Source organism: Chelonia mydas, chromosome 1 (assembly GCF_015237465.2).
Source record: "Chelonia mydas isolate rCheMyd1 chromosome 1, rCheMyd1.pri.v2, whole genome shotgun sequence".
Lineage (NCBI taxonomy): Eukaryota > Metazoa > Chordata > Testudines > Cheloniidae > Chelonia > Chelonia mydas.
In genome coordinates this window covers 140396658-140416252 of record NC_057849.1, presented here as the reverse complement: position 1 = coordinate 140416252, position 19595 = coordinate 140396658, and the positions used below count along the sequence as shown (strand labels likewise).

The 19595-nt window shown below is 43.8% G+C and overlaps 1 protein-coding gene across 5 annotated transcripts in view; it reads left to right on the top strand.

The window, feature by feature from the left end:
- The window catches only part of APOO (apolipoprotein O), a 95428-nt gene extending 76002 nt beyond the window's left edge, over positions 1 to 19426 (top strand). For 4 of the 5 annotated variants that reach the window (XM_007070470.4, XM_037901784.2, XM_043537989.1 and 1 more), the window contains exon 9: positions 3658 to 4016. The gene's annotated coding sequence lies outside the window, so the exon portion shown is untranslated. Of the gene's footprint in view, positions 1 to 3657; positions 4017 to 18217 lie in introns of those variants that run through there. The other variant, XM_043537988.1, reaches the window with a different exon arrangement.
- Positions 19427 to 19595: the final 169 nt, after the last annotated feature.

Genomic DNA, 19595 nt, shown 5'->3' with positions numbered 1-19595 from the left:
GATTGACAATGTGGTTGACAGATGCATTGTCAGTTCTCTGGGCTTCCCTCCCAGTACACTCATTTCTACCATTTTAATCTGTGTTACACAGAAGAATGATTCTACTCTAGAAAGTGACTGTAAAAGTGATATTGTGGGTTTGTGTTTGTTTCTCAAAGACTTCTGTATCAAATAAGCTCAGTTTACAAGCAAAATGTTCCTCCCCCACCTCAACTGCCAGCCCTGTAAACTCCATCTAGGTTTGAAAAACAGGTTGAGGTCATTGAATTTCATGAGTCATCAGCACTAACAAAGGTTCTGCAGTTATGACTGAATGCACACATCTCTTGAATAACAATGCCTCATTTTTACATAGTCACTTTTAAGAGCAGAGCTGCACTTTAATGTTGCCATTAATGTATTCGTAATTACTGTAGCTAACTCCTGACAATTCCAAAAGTAGACTGAGTGACTGATTCATAGACATTATTTCAAACTTTAACTACAACAATAAAAATGTATTTATCTTTTTCAAACTAGCTACCTAAAATAGAAATAAACATAAGAAAGAGGAGAAAAGGTTTGTCTTGAGTTAGAGGCATGAGGGAAAACAGAAAGGAAGAGGATGTGTAATTAAAGTATTTTTCACTGTGAATTAGGAAGGATCTAAATGCTACAAAAATGTTAATATTGTCTTCTGTATATAAAGATGAATAATGTCCTCTGTATATAAAGATGAGTCTGCAAGTGTCAGGTTAATCAGAAACATTAAATTGTCCTTTCAATACCACTAGCTATTTTATATACAAATAGACCTATTTTCAGATGTTTTTATTTCACCTTTTGAGAACTTACCTAAATTATTTGTCTCTAAGCAAAGGGAGGGGGGAATCATACTCTTAACGTTCACTTTACACATTTATATTTTTCAAAGCTCTGTTCCCAAAATTTATCAGTCCCAGTACTGGACTCACATTATGCAAATAAGTTTGAACAACATCTCCAGTGCAAGCTGGTGTCTAAAGTCCTGATTTGTGAAGTGTCTCTGGTGTCCATTTTACCATATCTATTTACTTAACTCTTTTAAACATTTAATTCTTTAAATATGTTTGAATGGTTAAAAGAGGGAAGTGTAGCCCTTGAAATACCACTTACTTTTCCACAAGTTGTCTGTAGAGAAGCTACAATGAACTTTTTATACATTGAGCCACTTAAAAACCTCAGTCCTTGGCCTGAGGGAACCAGATGGTGAAAGCTCAATTCTGTGTCTGTTGTCAGCTGTGCTGAGGAATGGCTGGTGATTTGTGATCACTGCTTAGATTAGAGTCCATAGACTTTTCTTGAGTCAGGGCATTTTGTTAGATTTGGGTAATCCCAGTGCTGGAGATCAGTACTGTAATTTTTTAACAAGACACATTTTTTCTACTTACACTGCTTAGGATATATGCTTAAATATGTCAGATTGTGCTTTTTTCTTTTTATTTCATTCTCCTTTTAAGTCACTTGCAATACTAATATTTGATTCTGGCTACTAAAATAGGGCAAAATCAGGCCCGCCGACAGGGAGGGGCAAAAGGGTAATTGCCCAGGGGCCTGGACGATTTAAAAGGGCACCCCCTACCCCGGCTGCCGCTGCTGGGGTAGCAATGGTGGTGACAAGGAGCCCCGGGCCCTTTTAATCGCCTGGGCGGGCGGCAGGGCCTGCGCTGCAGAAGCAGCGGGCTGGGGAAGTCGCTGGCTGCCCCATGCCGCCCCTGCAAGGGAACACCTCCCCTCTGCTGCAGGCACCAGCAAGGGGCAAGTAGGACTGGGTGGGACCCTGAGGGGGTGGGACCGCTCTGTGTTCCCAAGCTTCAGCTGTTCTGCCCCCTAGGACTGTGCTGGGAGAGGGGATTCCTGCTCTGTGCTGACTCAGCAGGGCTGGTGAGTGTGGCCGGGGGTCAAGGCATGGAGGAGTGGGTCTGGGGGAGACAGAGGGTGGGGGGCGCTGGGCAGTGAGGAAGGTTTGTGTGTTTTGGAGTGCTAGACGGGGTTTGTTGGGGGTTGCTGGGCAGGTGGGCGGCCTGTGTGTATTGGGGCGCTAGGCAGTGGGGGGGGTCTGTGTGGAGTGCTGTGTAGTTGTAGTGGAGGGGCTGTGGGGAAGGGCATTGGGTCATGCAGGGTTGGGGCGATCTGTGTGTGTTGGGGTGCTGGGCAGTTGCGGTGGGGCTGTGGGCAGGGGGAGTTCTGGACAGGGATGGTGGTGTGCAGGGCGCTGGGCAGTTGTGGTGGGGCTGTGGGTGGGGGAGGCTGGGCATAGCGAGTTGGGGGGTGTTGGGTGGGGGGGCTGTGTGGCATGGCATGGGCCCCCCCCCCCCCAAGGGGAAGGGGCACACTTGCAGCACAGGGCTGGGCGGGCCAGTGGGAGTCTGGTGGCTGCCAGTCAGTAAACAGTGCTCTTGCGCTCAGCTGGACAGAGCGGGGCCGCCCCATCCATGCCATGCCCCATTGCCCCTGGCCAGCCCCTCGCTCTGGGTACTGACCTCCCTGTGCCATGCTTCATTGCCCTCATGGGGGCCCACAAATATGTTTGGCACCGGGCCCACAAAAGGTTAATCCAGTCCTGGCTCCTAGGCGCACACGGGGTGGTACCGGTGGCGGCAAAGGCAGGCAGGCGGGCACATCCCTTTCTAGGGGGCTCATTGACTGTTCTGCCCTGGGGCCCGGAATTGCTGTCCGCAGGCCGGGGCAAAATCCTGCCCTCACTCATCTGAACTTGCTATAGGACAGCTCTTTGGGTTATGCTGTTAGGACAGAATGACTTTGCAGTGATGCTGTGGAGACCCCCTTTAGCAAGGTTTCCCAAATGGTGGGTTTTGAGAAGAGTCTCGGTGCCCCAAAGGCACCCCCAAATCCCACAATTTTACTTCCCCTAGGCACCAGGCAATGTCAGCGTGGAGGAAGCAGACAGGGGCAAAAAGTGGATAGTCAGCAGCCTGGTAGCAATCGTGGCTAGACGGGGAGAGGAAAGGTGGCGGGGGCTGTAGGAGGGGGCAGGGCTGGGAGAGGACAGCATGGGGGCTGGTAGGAGCTGAGCAGTGGGCTTGGGCTGAGACAGGGAGGGAGGAGTAGGGGGCTGGAGAAGGGGAATTGGGAGGGGGAGGGAGTATAGTGGTGGATCCCCCAAATTAATGTTTACTATTGGTTCTTCATCTATCTAATTTTGTTAACTTTAATGCAGTTACTCTGGGTTTACACGAGTGTAAATCAGATTAGAATCAGGTCCTGTATATTTAACAGGCATGAAAAGTTGTTCAGTGGTAAAACGTATTGGTTACGCAAATTCAAGTTGGGATGTATTGTTGGAGAGTGCTCTCCCCACTCCTTATGTTCCCCAGTCACAACATTCCCCAGCCAGAGGAGTGAAGTTCTCTGTGGCTTATGTGATAGTTATAGTATGAGCTCCTTGCAGCAGGGTCTTGTTGTGTGGGTTTGTACAGCACCTAGCACAATGAGTTCTACTATAATACAAATAAGTAAATCACTGCACTACAAAGATATCTATATTTATTAGAATGTGCCTTGAGCAATGGTTGATTAAATTGCAAACCAAAATAAGTATGGTTTTTAATTGCAAATCAGCAGTGGCAAAAAATAAGCCTACAGTATTAATTTTTTCCTTCCCTTCTTTGGACACAGGTGCATAGAAGATTTAGACAAGATCAACATTTTTCTATATATATACAGAGAGAGAGAGAGAGAGGAAGATGACTGAAGAATCTGTTTTGATTCCAAGTATAGTTAACCTGTGTTCTGCCTCAGGAAAGACTGACTTTGCACTATCTGGTACTCTGGGATGGATTCTCTGTGAATGGACGCTGCCTAGAATTTGTCAGCTGGAAACTTTTAGGCCTTAGTCCTGCAACAGCATCCGGAGAGCTTTAAGGGTCTGCCCATGCAGATCCTACTGAAGGATCTGCACCGCAAGTAGCAAGTCTCAAAACTCCTCAATCTCTTGTTACTATTTATATACATAATTAAAATTCAAATTAAATAAATGTGTCGTGCTTTTTTTCCTTTCTCTTCTCACATTCTTTAAATGAACTTAATCTTATCTGATATTTGCACCGTTTCTGAAGAGGAGTAAGTTAGAGTGATTCTCAGGGTCAACTAACAATGTTTATTTTTTTAAACGGAGGGGGGAAAAAGCATAAGTAGCATGTCAGTGGTGTTAACATTGGTTAACAGATTATCAATGAAAACAATTACAATGACCCTCTGTTTTGTCTGAGTCTTCCCCCTTTTTTATACAAATCTTCTGCCTCATCTGTTCCAGTGGGAGGTATATAATGGAGCATCTGTGAGTTCCTTTCTAGTAGATGGATGGGAATGGAGTTGTTTATGTTTGTTCCTTTTTTTGCTTGAATGCACAGCTCAGTGAGGATCGGAATGGTGGGAACCAGCTATAGCATAACCGGTGACTGTGTCCTTATTCTCAGCCAGGCGGAGGAGAGACTGTGGAACAAAGGGAATGCAAAAGGATTTTCAAGATTTCTAAATGGTTCTGTGCACCATAGATATCCTTTTCACTATTTGCTGCCACGTACATTAATCATATCCATACTCAGAGATTCTTTGAAGATTGACGAAATGTCAATAGCTCACAGCATTTAGACTTTGTTAGTGAGACTTTAATACTTGCAAATTAACCCAAAGGCGTATATGTAAAATACCCTATGCAGTTCTTGGCATGTCTTAACGTCCCAAAAAGATCAGGCAAGAGAGTAAAAGCAAATTGGATTCAGTTACTACTTGGCAAATGTTCTTGCTGAGTTTATTCTATGGATTATGAAAAAACACAAATTTTGCAATACAAATATTAGCTTGTGGGGGGATATTAATCAGGGCCACCTCTACAGCTCAGCCAGAGCGTGTATGGTTACCTAGGTCAGTAGAATCGTGTCACAGCAAAATGTTCCACACGTTTGAGCAATTTATGCTGGATTGGGTGGTTGTGCCAATTCACCGAGGGACGCGGAACCCCTTTTTTAGCATGAAACTGCACAACGATCTTTGGTTTTATCTGGGTACTGAAGTCGTGTTTCTAATGTTAGCATATTTTAAAAAAAAAACCTCAGGCCAACCCAACAGAATTCTTCCGTCAACCTAGCTGCTGCCTCTCAGGGAGGTGGATTACCTACGCTGATGGGAGACCGCCTCCTATTGGCATAGGTAGTGTCTACACTGAAGCACGACAGCGGTGCAGCTGCGGTGCTGTAGCTGTGCCCCTGTAGAGTTTCAAGTGTAGACAAGCCCTCACTGTACTCTCTCTTCCATCTCATTAGTCTATCAAAACACTCGCTGTTGTTTGTTGTGGGGCACACCACTCCAGTACAAACACAAATTGTTGCTTCTCTGGTTCAGGAGAATAACATCTTGTATGTGCAGTTTTCTCCCAGAGAAAACAATTAGTTCCAGTTCAGTTAATTAGAAAAACAGATGTAGGTGCATAAATCTTGTTGAGCAGTGTTAGGCATACAGTATATAATGCCTTTGTTCTTGGTGCAGACTGTAAAACTAATACTGTGGGTATTGTTACATTATTTTAAAACAATATCCAGATGATTCAGAGACTTTGAATCCATATTTGAAGAATATGGTGGTTTGAAGAATCCATAACTGTAGGATTTTGTATAGTACCCAAATCCCCAAAGAAGCTTGAAACTAACATTGCTGGAATGCATTTTCCTACATCTCCCAGATTCTGATTTGTTTCTGTAACGTAACCAATGTCTTGTGTTCTGCTCTGTTCAGATTTGTAGGTTGTGGAGGATTTAAAGCTACTGACCCTAACATTTTCTGCTTGTTGGCTATTGGCCTGATTTTTCAAAGGTGCATAATTTGCTTTTAAGTTAATTTGTGAGTACTTGACCCCTTATGGAACTGGGCCATTCCAGATCTTTCTTTAAAGTCATCACTGTAATTTTGTATTTAGACTATTTTATATTCAAAGAGAGACAACCTATTTTACCAGCCAGACAGTCTGGCTGTCTCAGGGGTAAAATAGAAGTGTGGTGCCTTGGCTTAGTCTCTTTATTGATAGGAACAGAAAATGAAGAAGATTAGCAGCCGGACTGGGATACTCAGATACCACAGATATGAGTTCAGTACAGATGCGTGGATAGACTGATAAACAATCAAGTGTAAACAGCATGGAAGTTACTGTGGTTTAATGTCTTTCTGGGTGTAATTAATGAAAGATTGCAAAAAGAACAACAGAAGGAATGGTGGTGAAAATTAACAGTCGCAAATCTCACCACAATCAAGATGTAGGTACTGAAGTTAAAAATGTAGCTTTCCTTGCAGCAGTGAAGGAACTGCAGTGACAAGGAGGGAACCAGAGCTGCTGCAAATGAACAGGACCACCATGTGGATGGCCCTCTGCAATCTACAGATTTTGGGGCATCTGTGTTGTGATTCTGACACCTTTTTTCCATTGGAGGGAGGGACAGATAGACAAACACACACACTTGTGCATGGCAGAAGCTGACACGGGTAATTTTTGAGGGTATTCCTGTATAATAGGGATGATCTAGACTTAAGTTACTAAGATTTGAAAATTTAGCCATTGTGTTTGTACAGTAACTTTAATTTTTAATATCTCTGTGGGCTTTACTGTGGTGGCTTATTGTTATGACCTATTACACTGATAACAATTAAGGTGAATTGCCTGAAATGTGCATCCAGACTCGTTAACTTGAAATATCTTCATTCAACTCCAGAGCTCAACATCTGCTTCTGCGAAGCATTTATCATCCTACCTTTCAGAAAAAATTACCCACATCTGCCACTGTTTCTTGGGACAGACATCAGGACCCATACACTGGATACTGGCTTCTTAATATAATGCCTTCCTTCTCTATATTCAGTCCATTCACAGGGAAGAGGTCTCAACAAAGATGGATAGGGTTTGAAGGATTGTAGAGACACCCCCTTCACATCAGCCAGCAGCATAAAGTGGGGTGGAGAAGAGACAGAAAGCTCTTTCTCTTTCAGCAGCTAAGTGATGGAGGAGCCAACTTACCAGACCCCTATTAGTCAAAGGATAATGTGAAAGATGCAAGTTGCAAATGGAGAAGTTGTAGGAACAGCATCCTCCCGCTTTCCAACGGACTTTTTTGTTTTGTTTTAAAATGAAATGCTATAATAAAGCTAGCCAGAGTATTGACTCAGAAGACAAGAAAATAAAGTTTCCTATTTTCCTTCTGGGTTGAGTTTACAAATTGATTTTATGTACATTTAGCAACTTGCAGCCTCACTTCCTTTTATAACAAAGCCACTAAAGGAGCATTTCCTTCTTCACACAGCATAGCTCTGTGCAACCTGTACTTTCCAGCTTATACCATGAATCAGAAAAATAAACTTGGTTCAGAACATCGTACTTTTGCTTCATCCATGTGTAGAAAGAGTTGTAACTTAACACAATGCACAAGATTCTTCCTCGAGCTCATTGGGAATGGTGCCTACTTCGTGTCCAGGCTGAATTAGGCACACTGTTTTTGATCTGGATTGTTTTATATCTTAAAATCATTGTTTGCAAATGGCTTGAACTAAAACTGTCTAGTAAAAGCAATGAAGCTGACCCAAAGCAGCATGTTTACCATCACGTACCAGACTTGACGCACTTTCCATATCCTGCTAAAGACGTGAACTAGCTCCGGGCCTCCTCAGTGAGTCATTAAGAGACTCTGGAGGGAATGCCCTGCTCACACAGTACTCGCTGCTATCAAGTTCAGACAGGCATATTGCTCAACAGTATTGTGTGCACGCTAAAGAAAATGAAGATAAACAACTTGAATAGTTATTGAAGAATCCTGTTCTAGTAATAGCTGTGGCAAATGGCTTATTTCAAGTGTCTGTGGTTAGTTGCCAGGTTACTGATAAAATGGTATGTTGCACATTGTCCCTCCGCGGGTCCTCTCCCTTTGCACCTAACAATAACAAGATGCTGCTTGGCTGTCATCCATCTTTGCCAGCCGAGTTCAAAAGGAGCTGGAGCCAAATCATACACAGTCTTTTGCTGCCTACTAATTTAAGAGCTAGTACAGCACCCAGCCTCCATAAGGATATGTCCATGGGGCCTTACAGATGTTGGCTGTACGTTAACCTTCATGGAATGAGATCAGTACAATCTGTCCTTAGAGCAAAATGCATAGATGCTAAAGTCAGCAATTGTGCTTTGGCCATGAAGCGTTTTCCAGGAATGAACAGTAAAGGGAAAAAAATCTTAGCTAGTGAAAAAGAGGTGAATTGTAATGGCATATATATGTTTTCTTTTTCCGCTAGCATTACTCTTCTAAAGGCTGTTTCTCAAAGGCTGGATAAGTAAAAGGTGCTTCTTAGCATGTGTTTTATGTATTCTTTGCCTCCGTTTCCTACGTGTAAAATGGGGCTCCCTACTAGCCTACCAGAGGGTTTTTTTGATAGACTAATGGAAGTATTTTAAGAATCTCAGGGGAAAGGTGCTATAGAAATGTAAAGTATTACAATATTAATGTAGATCACAGAGTCGGCTCCTGGCTAGCCAATCGATAGCTCAAAACACTATTGAGGCAGGAAGGCAAAGAGCAAATTATTTTAGTTCTCTGTTGGGCAAGATAAGGAAGTAATAAAAATATTCAGAGATCTTACATAAAACCCCAGTCTCTTGTATTAATCATGCTTTGCACTTTCATCTGAGAAATGGAGTGCTTTATTAGCATTAATATATTCACAGTTCTCTTAGTAGGTAGGAAAGTGTAAAGTAGCAGTATTAATGATAATTCTGCAGGATTTACCATTTGTGGATGGGCCCCTGCCTGTTTTTCCCTGTGGTGTTTTGAAGGAGAGGGATGACATGTAACTACAATTTGTTTCTTTTTAAACAGTGATTGCAAAACCAAACTTATTCCCAAAGCTTTCTGACTAGAGCCCTCGTTTTGGTTCCAGTTTCCATAGTAATGAAGGTACCTTTTCAGAAAGTTACCTAGTTTAAGGAGGCTGGGAATAGCCACCAGATATACCTGAATGAATCAAAAAGCTACCCTAATAAATGGCTGAGGAGAGAGAGCCTAGAAGTGTGGGGAAAGTCGGATGGGAACTTCCGAAAGGACAGAGGTACTGAGCCCATGCTTACTAAAGGCAGTTAAGACCAGAAATTTGGAGATTTTATGCAAAACAGGGCATTTTATCATTGCCATATTTATTCATTTCCTCCTTTGCATAAACTTGCTTTCCCTGTTTCCATTTCCCCCTCCTTTAGTTTCTGGCTGGGTTCCCGTTCCCCAATTTTGAGTTTGTCCATGTCCCATTTGTCCTTAAGCTCCCTCCTGTATCCCCCGTGGCCTCCCTTTCCCCTCCATTCCTAGCTTCTCTCATCTTCCCCCTTTTTCATGGTCCACACACACACACACTTCCTCATGTCCCCTCTTCCGACCCCCGGCATTGATAACTCTTGCAATTTTATCATGAGTGCTGTGATATATGGTGGTTTTTCTTAAAATCCCTGTGCCTGCGTACAACTGATGGCATGAGGCTCACTTTGTTATTTTTTTAAATGAGAGCTAATATTCTTGCCCTCATGATTGCGGAGAAAAGCCTGATATGCGACCCAAATGAATGCTGATGGTTCAGAAGGCAAGCAGAAATAACCCAGATTTCATTATTTTGAAGCTATTCTCCCAGGGGAGTCTGACTCATAATTTTAGAACTTTTAGAATTTGGGAGTGGTAATGTCACCTGCCACCCACCCAACAAGTGGCCGGCAAACCGCCCGATAGCCACAATCGTCTGACTGCAGTGACTGCCTCCCTGGCACCACTCCGTCCACACTGCCCAGTGCTCTAGCTAGATTTCTGTGGAGGTATGTGGGTTAGGGGCTGTGCTCCAGGCAAAGTCTCTATGGTTAGGGTCTTGGAGAGCTCCTAGGCCTCGAAGGTTCTGAGTCTTAGAGCAGGTCATCCTCCAGCCAGCTCCCCTGCTCTTGCCGAAACAGGCATGCCTGGCCCAGCCAGGAGACTCCGTGGCTCTGGCTTGTCCCCCGCAATTGACTCCAAGGGCCTGCAAGCTGCCACGCTCCAGGCCAAAGAGAAGGAGGAGAGGTCCTTCTCTGGACAGAGGGACTGCCTGCCCTGCCCCCTCAGTACCTGTGCAGCCAGGTGTCTGAGGCCCAGGGAGTGATCTGGGGAATGCCTGCAAGCAGTTTGATTAGAATAGGCCCCAGAGCCTCACACAATGGCTTAGTGCTTCACCAGCCGTCTGTCTCCTGTCCTTGCTTTGTTTCCCCCCCTGCCACCCTCATAGAATATCAGGGTTGGAAGGGACCTCAGGAGGTCATCTAGTCCAATCCCCTACTCAAAGCAGGACCAGTCCCCAGTATTTGCCCCAGATCCCTAAATGGCCCCCTCAAGGATTGAACTCACAACCCTGGGTTTACCAGGCCAATGCTCAAACCACTGAGCTATCCCATCACTGAAGTCCTTTATCCGCAGTCCTAGGGTCTACTGCCTGCAAGCTGCCCTACATGTGTATGCTTAAAACAGGTTTTCGAAACTGAGCACTCATTGTTAGCTATGTCCGGGTGGGTGCTGGAAATTAAAGGGGATCTATTTAGGGGAGATGTTTGAGGGTGTGAAGTTGTCGTTGCGGGTATCCCTAGTATCAGTCTATTGCTGTTGGATTGATTTATTTAGCCTTTTTTTCTAGTTTCTAATTTTCAGTTGACCTACTTTTGCCAGTATAAAGAAAGTCAGGTAGGGTGAAGCATGCACTTCCTGGATGTCTTTATGATTTGTGTATTGGCTGCACAGACTGTAACCATTGCTCCTATGTGGATGGGTTACTCGGAGTTTCCTGGTAAGATTTCCTGAAAGGACTGAAGCCTGCTCTCATGAAGTAAAAATTGTTTCCCCCGGGTCCAGGCAATGCACATTCTTTAATCTGGTCCCTGACTGAACAGTCCCTGTGAGTTTCCAGTGGACCCATGTTTCCTACTTAAGATGTGAAGACTCTTGCCCAGATGCTGATGTCTTTGCAAGTGGGTGGAGTCCCCATCAGGGCGGCATTAGGAACAAATGGAGAACCAGAGTGAGGTTAGGCAACTTGCCCAAGGTCATGCAGCCAGTCTGTGGTAATGCCATGAATAGAACCCTTTTGTTCCGGTTCCCAGTCGGTTTCTGTAACCATGTAATCCTTCAGGGAAGGAGGTCATACAGTTGTTTCTTCCAGACATTTCTTCTGAATTTTGGCCAGGGTGTGGCACGCAGTAAGAGGCCACACCCTGCTGGCCTCTAAGACACCAGTCCCAGAATAAGGGGACAGGTTGGGGTGCTTTACAAAGAAAATAAATGGAAAAAAATTTGGTGCAGGGGGAGAAATAATAGAGAAAAAAAAAAAGCAAACTTGTAGAGCGAGTGGAAGAAGGAAGGAGTGTAAAGCGAGAGCAAAAATGGACAACTTTAAGTTCAGTGCCTTTTATTCAAGTTTTGTGATATTTACTGTGTTTTCCTGTCTGCCACTGAGGTTGACTACCTCCCTCTGCCTTCTCTTCCCCACCCCCCATCCCCGGCTCAACAGCACAGTCGCAGGCAGCCACAGACTTCCTTTGAGGCTGAAGGTTGGGCCGTGCATTGTGTGGGAACTTCAGCCTCTAAGAAAGCAGGTTACTCATCCCGTTCTAGCAGCCTCTACTGAAACTTGGCACTTTTGATTATTCTAGTGCAGGGGAGGGGATCATTTCCCCAGCAGCTGCGCGGGGAGAGGAAAGGAGACTCTGCACTGCCTTTCAGGCAGCCCGCTGTAAATCTGCTAAAAAATTAATACCTGCTGAAGCTGTGCTAACTTTACGTAGCCCTCCTTCAGGCCATGCTGTCACGGAACTGGAGAAAATGGCAGCTTTGACAGGAGACCCTACAAAAGCATAGGGCCACTACAGTAAAACCCTGTGCTTCCAGTGGATGTGGGGTTGTGTTTTTCTTTCTTTTTCTTTTTCTTTTTTTTTTTTTAACAGCGAGTGGGGGAGGTTGAATGCTTGTTTGTGGTGGGAAGGCAAACCCTGCCCCTGAGACAGCAGTCGGGGGGAAATTGGGAGGGAAACCTAGTGGAGTTTTTCTCTTCTTCCCAGATAGATATTTTTTCTGCAAGAAACTGGCAGTTCTCCTCCAGGCCTATAATGTATATTTATAATGAATGTGAGAACTTGATCTAGCTTTAACATTGTAAGATGAAGCTCAAAGGGGAACGCTCTATCTTGAACATTCTATTGCATGGAATAGGGGAAATTCTCCCCCTGTCCCTTTCTTGGCAAAACCTCTTAAAATGAGATGCAGTTTTTAGATTCATTAGGAAACTGTGCCTATTTTTGAACGCCCCCACAAAAGATCTGCTTTATTCTCCTGGAATGTGAACCGATTTGACCTGCCTTGATAAAATATGTTCTTATCATAGGACAAAGAAGAAGGAGTAATGCTGACTAGGCTGTAGGACCAGTTCTCTCACATTTATGCCCATGCAACCCCTTTGCCTTTATTCTCTTTATAATCTAACAAGCATAAAAAACGGGATCTATGTTACTGAATACTAAAGCAGACCTACCAAGCCATATTTTGCTAATTTTGCTAATTCCAGCCTGGATTGACAAAGCATCTCTTTAAAAAGAGTGCACCAGATGATTTGCAGAATGTATGTTTGAAGATTACAGCTGAGTTGCATAATAACTTTTGTGCCAGCCACAGCAAAGGAAAGTATTTCCTGTTGAACTCAGTTGCCGGGACATAATGTTCACATTAAGGCTGAATCAATGAATAAAGGTTGTGAACAAACCCTTTTGGTAACAGAGCAGTCAGGAACAGATAAAAGCAGGTGTTTTAGGAGCACTGGCCAAGACTTTCCAAAGTAACTAGTGACTTTGGGTGCCCAACATGAGAAACCTCCAAGGATCTTAATTTTTCAGAATGAGCTGAGCTCCCACCACCTGAAAAGGTGACTCAGGTTGGACACGCAAAGACACAGGATCCAGAATCATTAGTAGCTTCTGAAAATCTCAGGCTTTGTTATTACGGATTCCTGTGTTTCCCCTGAAATTGATTTATTGGGTGGTTAAAATCTGTTGGAAACGCTGTATCGGTATAGATTTGTTGGAAAATACTGTTACACTGAGATTTGGGTAATCACACCACCTCATGAAGTTGCTGGGCATGATAGGCACATCCATTCAGGCTAAATGAGGGAACATTTAAATGCCTCTTTGTTTAGTGATGGCTGAGAAAATGGAAACCCACTGCCTAAGGACTGGCCTGCATGCAAGCTTAGGCAGAGGCTGGGTTATGTGGTCCAAAGAGTTTCCTGGGGGTCTGACAACTAATGCAGGGATGGGGGATTGATTTGGTTGCTGCTGCGTGTGAGAAGCAGGAGAAACACCACAGAAGCATACAAAGAAGGAAGCAAGAAATCCTGACGGACAGAGAAGCACTTTCAGCATGACACTGAAAAAAATCGAAGGAAGCAAGATTTTGGGTAAAGTGTTGGATGGAAAAAGGCTTGGAATTGTGAGCAAAGAAGCTTATCTCCTGCTCTCTGATACCTACTGTTTTCAGGAATACAGGACTTTATGTACAGTGCTTGTAAATAAACAGGATTGCATCAAAGAAATACCTGACTGACTCCATCATCTGTTACTCCTAACAGAAACAACTGGCCAGACCCTGAATATTGGCAGCTAGGGTTAAAAGGGGTAGCAATATTTAGACTGCCAAGGTTTGATGCTTTGCTTCTCCCTGTAGCTTAACTTCTACCCAGCTAACTATTAATTTCACAAGATTTTTAATCATGGTCAGTGGTGAGTCAGGAGCAGTCATAGCTAGAGCCTCTTATTTTGAAGTTGTCCTTACTTGGTGCCAATTCTTTGCCCCGATGATGTGGTTTTAGACCTTCCTAGTTGGTTGCATATTAGACCTGCACACCTAAAATCCATCTACTGAAGCTGCGCAAAGATCTGTAAGTACTGTTGGACATAATGCTCTGCTCTTTGTCCACTTTGAAATGGGACATACTAAATATATTATCTAGTGGAATTGGATAGTACTTGCACTTTGCAGTGTAAATGTGCACATCATTCTTTACAGGGAGTTGCAATGAGCTTTTATTGAAAGCTACAATAATAGGGTTACTTATTTCAACAGAAAAATATTGAGAATAAAAGACTTAAGTCCATGGCATCAACTGAAATGAATAGGCATTTCTGATTCCAGAGTAGCAGCCATGTTAATCTGTATCCGCAAAAAGAACAGGAGGACTTGTGGCACCTCAGTTAGTCTCTAAGGTGCCACAAGCACAGGCATTTCTGAGGAGATGGCGGGGCATCAACGTACCTGAGTTGCCTTGTATGTGCCTGACTGTGAAACTGCAACTCTGGTTTAAATCGGTAGAACTTTTGTTTGCACAGCAAGAGCAGAATCATACCTCGTGCACACTTACCGGTAATGCATAGGTAACAACTTCAACATGTCATGGTGGTATAAAAGTTTTATTGGCAGAAGTTTGTGATCATCACATTACTGATGGAAATGGGGAAGACCATGGGTGCTGGGAATAGAGGTGCTGAGGATGCTGCTGCACCCCCTGGCTTGAAGTGGTTTCCATCATATACAGGGTTTACAGTTTGAGTCGGTGGCTCTCAGCACCCCCATGGTACAAATTGTTCCAGCATCTCTGGGGAAGACACAAATGAGCTAGGTATGTCAGCCCAAACACATGCCTTGACACCACATCATCCTATGATTGGTTGTTTTACGTCATGTGTGTTACAGAAAATTTTTTTAGGAATCCTTTACAGAGTGCTATTGAAACTGTTTTGTTAGGTTTTTATTCTTTTGTATTGTATCCCTCCACTTGTAAAGTCATGTGTCTGAGTTACCAGGAGTTCTGCTGAACCAGGAACCAATAGTCAAAAAACAGAAACAAAAAACCTTCCAAACATGCTCCAGAATAACACTTGTATACATGATTTTTGAGTATGATGCCTTGGGCCTTCCCCAGGCAAGAATCTGGGTCCCATTAGGAAGCTGTGAATCTGCCATCTCCAGTGGCATGAAGCTTCTGTTTCTAGCCTTTCAGCAATGGTTCTCAATCTTTCCCAGGACATCTTTTTCCATACAAGGGCTCCCACCCCTTTGTCATGACTCCCAACGCTTGTTCGTGAGCTCTTTGGGAATTGAAACCCCCGAGACTGAGAATCAGTGTCAAATTCCACCCCAGAAAGAAGCATTCAGAGAAAGCCAATGTTTCTCAGTATGGTCAGTGCGTGTTACACCTGGGCCTGATCCAGTCTGACTCTATTATAGTCACAGCTACAGACTCTGGCTGCAGAATCATGGTATACACGGGGTCCTGAAAACAATTACTAATAGTTAAGATCGCAAATCATCAGAATGATCCAACTTGAAAAAATGGGTTCTACGATTAAAATTAAATTATAATACTTACAAAAACTCAGTTGAAATAAATAGGAATGGGTGAGGGGAAATTTTACAAGGGTTACACTCTGTCCGCAGGGTAGGCTTGTGCTGATAATATCTGGATTTGAGAGGCCTCTTCTTCTGCACCTGGGCCTCACTTTGCTGTCACTTGGATCTACCCACTGTGTGACACCGTACACTTCATTTCTATCCGCCTTGTTGATAGCCTGCCATCTTTCAAAGATATGCAGTTATGTATAAAGGGGTTTGTGTCTTGTAATGACAGAGGAGCAGCGTATGCTACAATCTTTCCTTACAGTTCCCAGCTATTTTTGTTTAGAACTGGCTTACTGTCGATGTAATTTCTTTGAGTATGGAGCATAGTGCTGCCTTTCTCTGCCAGTTCTGCCCATTAATTTTCAGCAACAAGTAACTCTTGTTCTTAAACAACTAAATCATTATCTGGTTTCGTGCTGATCTTCTGAGCTATGATTGAAAGCAATTTCACAGAAGTAAAAATAATAAAACGAGGGCTAGCAAAGTATCTGGGATAGCTCTATTTTAGCTAAATGATTCCTGATTTAATTTGCACTTTAAATGTACTGTTCTTCGTATCATTGCTTCCACATAGCCCATAGCTAGTCACCTGTGCCAAGCCAACCACTTCTCGTTAGTAGCAGGAATTAGGGACTGTGCACGTGAAACTGAGGGCATGTCTACACGACAAACTTAAGTTAAGTCAACATACAGTCACTGCAGTTTTTTGTGTCCACACTGTCCTTCACTCTGTGGAGTGCGTCCTCACCAGGAGTGCTTGCACTGACTTGAGAGGGGCAGTGTGAGGGACAGCAGGGCTCGGAGTGGGGAGCCAGGAGCCCAGGCAGCAGCCAGGCTCCCTGTGGGGAGCTGGGCAGCAGGCGGGCCTCAGCTCGAGCCCTCCCAGCCCCAGGGTGACAGCAGAGCTGTGAAATTGACAAGAATGACAGCCAACAGCCAGTCTACACGCAGTCTACACGGACACTGCGTCACCCTCACTACACCGACATAAGCCTTACAACTCTTGTGACGGTTGAGTGATTATGGCAGTGTAGTAGAGCACTTACGTCGGCGGGAGCAAGGCTGTAGCGCAGACACTGACGTAATTAGGTTGACGTAAGCTGCCTCACGTTGACCTAACTCTGCAGTGTAGATCAGGCCTGAGTCTTCCATTCCAGACTGAGGTCATACATACTTCACCCACTCCAGTCCTATAGTCAGTCAGTTCCTCTGTATCTGCTTCCCACAGCTGTAATAGAACTTGACTCTCCTCCACTCTCTGTCACAAGAGGAGCAGTAAACATTTTATAAATAGTTCAGACTGTTAATTAAAATAGATTCCATTCCTGCAGGGAGCTCTGCATGGCCAGTCACTGAGCTCTCATGGAGTCCTGCATGGAGCTCTGCGTGGGTGCAGGGCTCCCCTGTGCAGAATTCACTGCAGCCTTAACTTTTGATAGGAATTTTTGTTAGTTTCCACTGCAGTACACTATGCTACACACACAGGTGCTTTTGGAATCAGCTTTAGAAATAATGATATCAGGTGAGTGTGGAATTAAACTCTATAAGAAAATAAAGGAAATTGTACAGCAAAAGCCATCTCTGGCTTTTTTAATTATAATAAAAATCATTGGGGTGAGATTTTTCAGAGGCGCTTAGCAAAGCCTTTGTTAGGCACCTCCTAAATTATTGCCTATGTATTTCTGTAACACTGATCACTATAGTCTCTGAGCTGTATAAAGGCTGAGTGATTTATGATGTGTAAAGGTAGCATCAAGTTTTAAACAAAATGTTTTTTTTTCTGCTTTCCTCTTCGCTGGTGGATCTTGGTGACATTTTTTTGGAGGACTTAGATAACATCACATACAGCCTAAGTTCCTTCTAAGGTGCGCGGCCGTGCCTCAGCCTACTAAGTGTCTTGCAGGCGCCCAGGGCTGCGGCAGGGAGAGATGCCTCTTCCCCAGCCCTGCTGCAGCTGGGGGAGAGACGCCTATCCTGCAGTCCCTGCACCGGAGCTGCTGCAGCAGGGAGAGGAGCCTCTTCCCCCCAACAAAGGTGCTGTTGCAGGGACAGAGAGCTGCGGGGAGTTCTCTCTCCCTGCTGTAGCCCCGAGGCAGCCTGCACCCCAACCCCTCATCCCCAGCCCCACCCTAGAGCCCTCACCCCCCACATACCCCAAAACTCTACCCCAGCCCTGAGGCCCACACTCTGAACCCTTCAGCCCCAGCCCCGCCTCATGAATTTTGTTATGTGCATCAATATGGAGGTGATGTTTTTGGTTTTGTGTGCGTGTGCCTGTCTCTGTAAAGGAGGAAAACACAATTAGTGAAAAGAGTGATCTCTTTTCATTAACCACAATTTCCTCTTTACAATGACAGAAATCTACAAAATGCTTATAAGGGTTTGGCAACCCTCTTTTGTTTTTTTTTGTTTTGTTTTGAGTTTTCAGACTGATCCTCGCCCTCCTAGTCTTTTATTTCATGTTTTGCTGTCAAATGAACACTCAAAAGTGAAAGTGAACCTGGGCTGAAAATGGCTTGTTTTGGAGGGGGGTGGGAAGCGGTTTTTTATATGAAATCCTAAATTCTTTCTCAGAAGCTCTGAAGAGGTTCAACAATACTTGGCTCAGATTTTGAACTTGAGGTAAGTTTCAAATTTGTAATAAAATTCAATACCAGGTTTCACAGAACTCTACTGGTTGAAATATTACATTTTGTTTTCTTCCACAACAGGTGAATACCTTATCTGAACTGCAACCATCTCTTCCAAAACCTAATTCGGCAAAGCATTTACGTAGATCTTAAGCCAGGAAGCAAAACAATCTTCAAAATTTAAATTGTGCAAAGTAGAGTTTGGTACAATGAGGTGGATTCTTTAAACTTCCAGTCAACACCTGCATGTTGTAAGTTTCATGAGAGCAGCAATCATTCTACTGCCTGTATGTTCATACAGTTTAGTATTTGTTCCTTCGGTGGCAGGGTAGCGGCAATAGCTCACACCCTGAGAATAGGTGATTAAAACATGGAAAAATTAAGGTAACTTTAGAGCTTTGCTGTGGACTGAGCATGAAAAGCCCTGGCACTGATTAAAGTGTTTATGATGTGACATATTGGGACACTGACAGACCAGCCAACCTGTGTGTGACCCATAACAACTTAACAGGAGGCCTAACAACTGTAATCAAGACAATCTACTTATACATGAATTTTAAAGAGATGTAACTAGTTTACCTGCATATGCATAGGAAATAGAAGATTAGCTTCAAAGCAAAGGGTCACATCACCTATTATTCCTATGGGGAAGGCCCTGCTGTGATGACTTCTGTGAGGAAACTTGTCAGTCTGCTAGAAGAGCTATAAAGGAAAGCTTTGGCTGGATCCTTTCATCTCTAGTCTGCTTAAACTTTGAACAGGGAAAGTATAAATCGTAAGATGGAGAGCTTCCAAAGAGTAATTTGGAATACCCTGGAAAATGCATAGAAGGACTTGAACAGACTCCATACTTGGCCTGCCTATTGGACTATAACTGTTTAAACTGATTCCACAAAGACTTTTACAAATCAGCAGCCTCACCATGTCTGCTACGAAACTGACCTAAGGACTTTACACATATTTGTATGCATATTGATCTTTTAACCATTTGCAACTTTTTCCTTTTCTTATTAAACCTTTAGTTTTATTTACTAAAGGACTGGCATCAGCATGATTATTAGGTAAGATCTGCGACTCATACTGACCTGGGAATTGGTGAACCTCACATATGGTGAATCAGGTTTTCAGTAATCCCTCATTATATTAGACTTGGCTGTCCTAGATGGGAACCAAGGGCTGAATTGCGTAAAGGGGACTGTGTTTGGCTTATTAACCAGTGTGGTACAACAGAAGCTATTTGGTTACTGACTTGGTGAATCTAATTATGGACTTTGAGGTCAGTTTGAGGGACTGTCTGCCTTATTTCTTGCAATCTAACCTGTGTGGCATTCTCAGTGTGGCCTATCCAGGTGTCACACACATATATTTACTGGATATAGTTTATGAAGAGAACGTCTGTTCAGAGATCAATCTGTTCCTGTTATGATGATGTAATAAGATTACTTTGAAAGAGCTGCAC